We start from the raw sequence: 9,029 nt of genomic DNA on the forward strand, positions 1-9,029 counted from the left end.
ATTTATAGAAATATATCCATATATGTAATTCATACATACATAAAATGTTGCTATACATATGCTTATATAAAGTAAATAAATAAGCAATGAAATCTTTATAAGTAATAAAACTTATAAGTGGTAATTGCAGAAAAATTCTATTAAGAAATACAAAAGAATCAAAATGTTTCGTATGTTCTCTCATATAATTATTAACTCTGTGAAGTAGATAGTATCACCCTTTTTTCAGATAAAGAAAGAAATCCGGGGAAATTTATTTATATTGCTCATTGTCACCCATTGGAAGGTTCAAACACTCATCTGTTAATTCCAAAATACATGTTCTTTCTATTCTTCCCTGCAATCTCAAGCATAACGTTTTAAAATATTCTAAGGCCAGCCATGGTGGCTCACGCCTGTAATCCTACCACCTTGGGAGGCCAAGAAGGTAGGATCACTTGAGACCAGGAGTTTGAGACGAGTCTGGGCACCATAGTGAGACCCGATCTCTAAAAAATTTTTATTCTGTTATCTCTTTTTATGTCTACTTGTTTATATTAAGTTGTACAGTAATATTCAGTTTGACCAACAAGGTTGATTAAAGCTCCAGGAAGTAAGGTGAGGTGTCTGAGCTTGATAAGGTCTCCAGGAGCATGTCAGAGTCTGCAGCATTGCACTGAGGACCCCAGGTCTGTGTTCTTGTCCCTAGGCCACACCATCTCTACTTGGCTTCTCCTCTGCGTACTACTCTTAACAGCATGCATTTCTCTTCAGTAGTTTATAAGAGTTGCTACCTATTTAACATGTATAGAATTATTATTATTTCCATGTCCCACCGTCTAAAATGATAATTGTCCTGAAACAAGGAAAACAAACCATAATCATCTTTATTCTGAGAATGTAGAACTGAGCTCTTCATTTTCCATACCATGCCAAAGACTGTTAATTAGATTTAATTTAATTGGATTAAAACAGAAGGGACACATTTTCTCTTGTCTATGTAACCTCTCCTTTCTTGCTTGATCTTCATAACACATCATGAGTTTAGGAAGATTGCTTGCATCCCTGGGGATACAGTTGGTGTAGCTGGTGACTCTAGAGAAGTCTGGGAATAAGATAACGATTCTTGGTGTGGTAGGGAGGTATATTTTCAAAGTAATGTAGGATAAACCACGAAGATACAGTGCTGAATCTTCCAGATTATTTCTTCCAGTTATTTCCAGAAATGGGGGATTCAGATATGAACAGAAAATAGACACTTAAGTTCCTTACTAACTGATTTAGTGGATCATTCATGGGGACTAAAGACCTAGTTTTGTCTGCTACTCACAGGTATATTGAAGAACTGACTCATCCTGAAATCAACTTGTGAGCCAATTTCAAATAGACAGAAAATGGTACATCTTTTATTGGTTTGAGTATATTTTCAGCCTGTTGCTTTTCTGGGTTTGGAATATGCTAAAAATTAATTTACCTGTGCCTTACTCATTGTGTCTGTTATCTGCACTTCTCATTTCTATTTGCATAAGGTATTGAAAGTTTAGAATCACTGAGAAAAATTATCCTTTAAAAGTTGTCTTTAAGGACCACAGTATAATAAATAGTTAACTTAGAACTTAGATTATGAAAATAATAATGGATAACATAGCATAACTTAGCTGTATGCAATTAGATATTACCAAGTGGGTAAGGAATTTATTTCCATAGTTGTCAAAAATATAATCACCTTGAACCTTATGTTCTACTCCTATTTTGACCAATTGTATGGTGAAATAAGTACATGTTACAATCTATAAGGTCTGATGGAATCAAACAGTTAGTTTTTCACGCACTGTACAGAACAGTTCATACATTTGACAAAGAGTTAGAGAACATCTTCCAGCCCCTTCTCAATGTAAGATTCTAAGTTTGTAATATAAAGAAAGACCAACTAAAAAATTTTATTGGAATAATTTACTGGTGGAAAAATTGATTTGCTGGCTTGTGAAGTAGAGACTGAAATTCTAATCAGAAGAATGGTATGTAGTGCAACTGGTTTCTTATATAGTTACTATTCAGTAGGAGAATGATTTCTGCAGTGGTGAAACGTTTGTCTCTGTATAAATAACTCAATTCAGTAACATATTTGCACCCATGTTTTTGATCTAGTGAAGTAACATAGGCAGAAACAACATAAGAAAGAGCTTCCATGAATACATAAAGGTTATGAGTTCTGGTCTGAGTGAACAATTTTCTTTTATATGTAACATCAAATCACAGGAAAATGTCCCTAACTTCAAAGATGGAAGATAACATTCCTCCCAATTAGAATAGCACTTAGGTCTTTGTAGGCATGTTGGTGAATCTGAAGGATTGGGGAAACCTGATTCTAACTTGTTGTCCCTGAGACAACACTTCTGCTTATAACGGTTCCTTCACAAAACAAAAAATCAGGTATAGTGGCATAAATTTTACTTCTCTGCTGCCTTTGATCCTAAGATCACAGCTAGTAATTTACTGTGATATTTAATGGATTAAGCTGCACACAGGTTGTCTCCGTTGTTCTTGTTCTTTACTATAATAATGCACTGCAAGCATAAATAATAATGTTTTATTTCCTAGATAAGGAAATGGAGAGTGTGTGCAGTTCAAGTACAATACTTGCCTAAGGTCATATAATAATGGGTGGTAAATCTGGGATTTGAATTTAGATCTCTTTCCTACGTCTATGTTACTGCCTATTATTGACCTCAGACAGAAAAAAAGTCACATTTTTGCTTTCTTTTTTTCTCTCCCTCCTTCCCTTCCTTCCTTCCATCAAATCAAAGAAACCAAACCCCCTCGTATTTGTAAAGGAAAGTCTTTTCCTATCATTTTTATTCACCCATTATTTTTAAAGGCACGCAGTAGACCAGGTGCTGTGTTAGGCACCCCGGAGTGCTGAACAGCTTTGAATATCATCGCAGTACCGTGTCTTGCGTAGAATCACATCACACAATAGCGATCGCTGGTTTCCTGAAAAGTAGAACAGACACAGTCTCCTAAAACTTACACTTCTCTAAACTAAACAAGGGCAAATTGAAATTGTCCTTTGTTCTGCTTCAGTTCACCAGTTCTGAATCTTCTTTTGGGAATTGCTGGTAGAGAGCAAGTTCCCAATCACAGCTACTATTTTTAGATTCATAAAGACTCTTGTGTCTATAGATGGTATTCCCTTTGTTGAGGCTAATGTCTTAAATGCAGTCCAAAATCAATTATCTATTATGTGCAAGCAGGCTACCCATTAAAAGGTGACTGCTCTCTTTTGTGTATGCTTACCGGTATCTGGCACCCACATCACAGGCAAGGAACAGAGACGGTCACTGGTGCTTTCTGGGAGTAGCTTAAGCCAACATTCTTCATGTACGTGTTTTCGTTTCTCTCTATCCAAGAAGTATTATTTAAACTTTTCAACATTTAGGCATAAAGGAAATGAATATAATAGATTCTCTCGTAATTTTCTACATAAGGGAATTCTCAAAGGAGAGTGCAGACACCCCCAGTGGCTGTCATTTCTAACTCCTCGCGGGAACTTCAAGCCCAAGATGTCTTTTCACAATGTGCTGTACAATTCTTAATTATCAAATGTCGAATTTCAGCCATTCTGCAAACACTATTTAGCCAAACCGTGATGGCAGCAATATACGTCTTGTTAAAGACCCTGAAGTTAAATTACCGCTGCACTATTTTCCTTCAAGGCTAACTTGTTAGTTATGGTGGAAGTGAGCTATTGACTGGGTCTTCTCACTCCTCTAGACTTCCTTTATTATTTTAAATGACCTCTTTGAGCTAAGGGGCAGCAATTTGCATTCTTTGTTCAATGAATTCTACCTGGTAGTCTTGTCTATAATTTCCCTTGTGAAGGGAACAGAAAGAGGAATAAATTGTCTCTTGAAAACTCATGGCTTTATCAGCTTCTGTCACAGAAATGCTATAGATTTCAATTTTCTCGACTAAGGACTATTTAATATCAGGAAGTTCTACATTCTAACAATTTTGAAGGAGGTTTATTTTTTCTCCCACTCTTTCTCATTCTTTCTTGCTCTTGACTGTGCTTTATCTAAAACCTTGATTTCCCCCATTGCTTTTATGGGGATTCCTCTGAAAGACATAAAATGCCTCTCTCCATAGGAAGTCCTCTCATAGGAGACAGCTCTTTCCATCTGTATATTTTACTTGCCTTGCATGTAGTTTTCTCATTCAAATGTACAGCTCATCATGCTCCAATGCAACTTACTAGAGTCTCCTAGAAAATGCATGTTATCAGCCTTACAAGTAGGTCTCATGTTTTAAGGGACAGGCTTACAATACATGGCCAGAGGAGGCCATTTAAGAAACAGGTTTGATTGAAGTCCTGACACAGATGTTGACAGCATAATTAAAATGATTAATTTGGAGTAAGAGAGTGTTTCAAACTAATTAGAAAAATGGTTTGGTTATACCCCCAGACTGTACATGTGGCCAGAGGAGCCAACTTTTTGATACAGAGAAGGGATAAGTGAAGATATATGTTAAAACTGTGTCATTGTTCTTTTATCGAGAGGATCCTGCAAAGTTAAAAAGTTATGAGTTATTTTTATGTGTGTGTGTGTGTTTTTTTTTTTTTTTTGTGAGTCTTTGGGTTTATTATCTCAGCCCCTTTTGCAAGCCTGCTAAGGATGCAGTCATGATTAGGAAATAGAGGGAATACGTGCACACAGCTAAAGTTGACCCATATTAATATAAATTAATTCTCAGTCAAAATGACTACTTGCTTGTTGCTACATTAGAGGGAATACAACTACACAAAAACCCCAGCAGATAGTACGGGCTTATTGTGTGTGTGTGTGTGTGTGTGTGTGTGTTTGTGCGTGCACAGAGGCAGCCAAAACAATGTTTTTGAGTATGACAGATTACTAGGACTGTGCAGTTTTGCTTCCAGTTTATATTTTTGTTTTGTTGGTAATTTCTGTTGTATTGTGAATTCCAGTGAAGGTAATTAGATCTTATACTTTCAGAACACCTGAATTGTCATGGACCAGATTGCAGATTATTAGTAAGCATTGGCAAGGGCATATTTCAGGCCTCTTTGCATATGCAACTTAGTTAAAACATTTCTGGGTTTCTATAAAACCTAACATATGATTCTGTGGGTTGGAGCTCTTAGGGCACAAAGAAAATATTACATAAAAGAACTCCTTTGGCCTGCAAGCATAACATTTTAATAGCTGTTGACCGTAACTTTCTAACCAAAAGTGATATGAAAAACAAGTTCTTGCTAGATTTCAGGTTTTTCAGTTTTTGCTCCGTAAGGCCTGATAGTGGGTTTTCACTTAATGCCTTTGCTACATGAAGAAGGAGTTTCACCAAGAATGTCGGGAATTCCTTCGGTGCCCCAAAGGAAATATGAGGACTCTGGAGGCTGATGAGAAAGACAAAAAAATGGGGGAGCCATAAACTTCATGCCAATTCCTGCAATTTATTTCATTTTCTTTTCAAAATAAGATCTGAAATGATTTAGAAGTATTTTTAAGAAGCATCAAGTTAACTTTCTAGCACTTTCAAGTTTAACAAAAGTCAGTATTCTTTAAGTGACAGATAAATATGTATGGGTAAGTGTACTATTTCTAGATTTTTAATTTTTAAAGATATTTAATATATAAGTTCCATTTTTTACATGCAGGTTACAGACTAAAATACATAGGGGAAAGGGTGGATTAGGGATCTTTTTGCTTTAATTTAATAAAACTAAACTTACTTGTAATCCTGTTAAATTATAGTCTATCTTGTATATTCTTGATAATTAAAGTTATTATCTATGGGGTGTGTGTGTTCATGATGGAGGAAAATGCTCTGTTGGGAAGAATGGCATTTTGACGAATCACAGGAAATAGTAAATTATGTGGATTCCGCACAATTCCCAAGGCTATGACAAAGATTTCACCCCTGAAATTCATGAACCGAGGTCTGGAGGGAGTTTGGATGGAATTACAATTCAATTGGTTTACTTTGGGAGGAGTACAGGGTGGGGACAGAATTAAATGTTTAGTTTATTTCTCCAAACAAAACCCGTTGTGACAGCACCCTTAAAAGAGAGAGAGAAAGCGAACTTGTTTTTTTACACACAGTTTTTCGCGGTACGAAGCACTGAAGCATTCAAGATGATATAGACCTTTAAAAAGTTTACATTGGTGATCATAATAATAACCTATTCAAAACACTACAGAAAGGAACAAAACTGTACAGAATGGGGTTGACTATATATATATACGTGAAGTGGTAATGAAGTAAACAACAAACGAGTTTTCCAGGATCCTGAATGCTTGCAATTTACTGAGTTTTAGGAGTTCTTTATCAATAAAGTTGGAAACCTTATCTTTTTTCCCCTCAGTATTCTTGTTTTCCTCTTGTTTCAAGACTTTTGCCTGCCTTGTCAATTAAGCTAATTAAGGCTGAAAATAATTCCCCAAAGGGGACATTGAACTGAAATATTTCAGGCAAAATCATTTCTAAGACTTTTAATCTAGTCCGGAAATATTAATAATATGCAAGTGGGGTTATGCATAAAAGAAATGCTATAAAATGCTACATTGTTCTTAGAGCATATAGTCAGACAAAACACTGCATTTACTGTCTCAAGAAAATGAAAGTTAAGTTATGCAGTTCATCAACAGGCTTTATTATAGTGTCACATACTTGTGGTAGACTTAAGGCCGTGGGAACTTTTCACTCTTGACTCCTCTCCTTTAAAGAAAACAAATCAAATAACTCTTTATTTTTAAAAAGGGGTACAATACAATAATGGAAATGTGGCTTATAGTCTCTGCTTTTCACTAAAAATTTGAGTAGCAATTGGCAAAAACCAAAAATCTTAAACTCTCTGAGCTCCAATTTCCTCCTTAATTAAGTGAGGTCACAGAGATCCAGGATCCACTTTAAGTAGCAAATTGAGGCTCAGTTAAGAAATGAGACTGTGCAGTTCCCATTCAATAATCCATCTTTAATAAAAATGTGGATCAACATTGTGTTTCTTCCTCCAGCTCAAGTCTGCAGCAGAATAGACTTCAGAGTAAGGAGGGAGGCATAGAGCTTCTTTTTCTTTCCTCTCTAGCAGTTCCCCTCCTCCCTCAGCCTGCTGACACTCATTTCTGTCCCTGCTGGTGTCAGAGTGAGGAAGGGAGGAAGGCAGGGAAATTCTCACTTGACTTTCTTTTCTTTTTTTTGAGACAGAGTCTCGCTTTGTTGCCCTGGCTAGAGTGAGTGCCGTGGCATCAGCCTAGCTCACAGCAACCTCAAACTCCTGAGCTCAAGCGATCCTCCTGCCTCAGCCTCCGAGTAGCTGGAACTACAGGCATGCGTCACCATGCCCGGCTAATTTTTTTCTATATATCTGTATTTTAGTTGTCCAGATCATTTCTTTCTATTTTTTGGTAGAGACAGGGTCTCGCTCTTGCTCAGGCTGGTCTCGAACTCCTGACCTTGAGCGATCCACCAGCCTCGGCCTCCCAGAGTGCTAGGATTACAGGCGTGAGCCACCGCGCCCAGCCTCACTTGACTTTCTTAAACAGACTTTAGTACTCTTACCAGGTCTCTTTCTTTCTTGGGAACTTGCTTAGGCTCCTTAGAAGCCTCTACTGTCAGAAAGCTCATCTGTGAGTCCATGTCCGTGGCCATGACACTCTGAACACACCCAATCTCATCTGAAAGCACAACTATGACATCAATGATGTATTTTTCTATCTCTCTGCTCCCTTTTTGCCACCCCCAGCACCCCTAAACCCAGAGGTCTACTCTCCAAATTCTCTCTGTGGGAGTCTCATTAAGCTTGCCAGCGGTTCTCCCAGACAGGAGACACAAAAGCCGAAGCCTGGCTCTTCCTCTCCTCTGTAACCTGCATCTTGTTCAGGGAAGTTGTCATCCATCCCTGGCTCTAACAAAGTCTGAGAGTGCAAACCAATCCCAACACAGCCACACCCTTTCACTTTGTGCCCAAAGCAGCTGATCGTTTGCTTACTTTGTCCTCTACATTTTCTGAATAGGACCAGACACAATCCATTTTGCCCTATTAACTCAGAGAAAACATACCAAGCTCTTAAGGGGTCCCTCTGAAGCTCTACTCTCTTAACTTGAGAAGTAAGCACAGAACAACTTTCTCCAAACATATCTTTTACACAATTCCTTCTTCCTTGTTTCATTGGTCTGAACCAATTTTTAACACTCAATGTAGTTTTTAGGCCATTTAACCAGCTCTATGTCACCCTACTCTGAAATTTTGCAAATGCTATTGTATGGTGTGTCTAAGAACTTAGTTATGTGCTATCTATTTTATCTTGGTGCTTCAGTTAAAGAATCCAAATATAGCATACTGTTGCAAATGATTTAAATTCTAACAGCCTTCAGAACTTATTATTGCAGTTTCCTTTGTGAATCCATCCAATGAATCTCCATTTGTTTCTATAAGTTAGCAATTCATTTTAACATTTTTGAAAGTAAGAGATTTTTAAAATATTGTCATTATAAAATTATGGATAAAAATTAAGGAATGCCTATTTCTATTAGTTAACATGGTTGGTTATTTGTTTTATTTTTGAAAATTGAAGGCTCAATTGAGTTAGGATTTGTTCATTCATTTTAGAGATTACCCAAATATTCAGAGATTATCCACATTTATGATATTTTTCTCATCAAAAGTTTAAAATATATTTGTAATACAATCCAATTTTTTTTTAGCTTTCTAGGTTTTGGTATTTACCTAAAACATTTCTCCCATTCAAAGATTATGAATAAATTCAACTATGTTTCTTCTAGACTTTTTCATTTATTTTTATATTTTGGTGTAAGAGTAGAATACATATATACATATCCACACCCATATATCTATCTATACACATACATATATGAACATGTACATGTGTACATATATGTAATTTATATCCAATCGACTGGATCTGGAGTTCCAACACTAATTATTGAATAATTCCTCTTTCCACACTGATTTGAAATTTAGTTGTATCGTGGATTTAATTCTCATATGATTTGAGTATATTTTTAAT

The 9,029-nt window shown here is 36.5% G+C and overlaps 1 protein-coding gene across 3 annotated transcripts in view; it reads left to right on the forward strand.

Moving 5' to 3' along the window:
- Positions 1–9,029, forward strand: part of RBMS3 (RNA binding motif, single stranded interacting protein 3) — a 725,478-nt gene that overhangs the window by 57,149 nt on the left and 659,300 nt on the right. The gene's annotated exons all lie outside the window — the stretch shown is intronic.

This window comes from Propithecus coquereli, unplaced genomic scaffold (genome assembly GCF_000956105.1).
Source record: "Propithecus coquereli isolate 6110/MARCELLA unplaced genomic scaffold, Pcoq_1.0 Scaffold214, whole genome shotgun sequence".
NCBI lineage: Eukaryota > Metazoa > Chordata > Mammalia > Primates > Indriidae > Propithecus > Propithecus coquereli.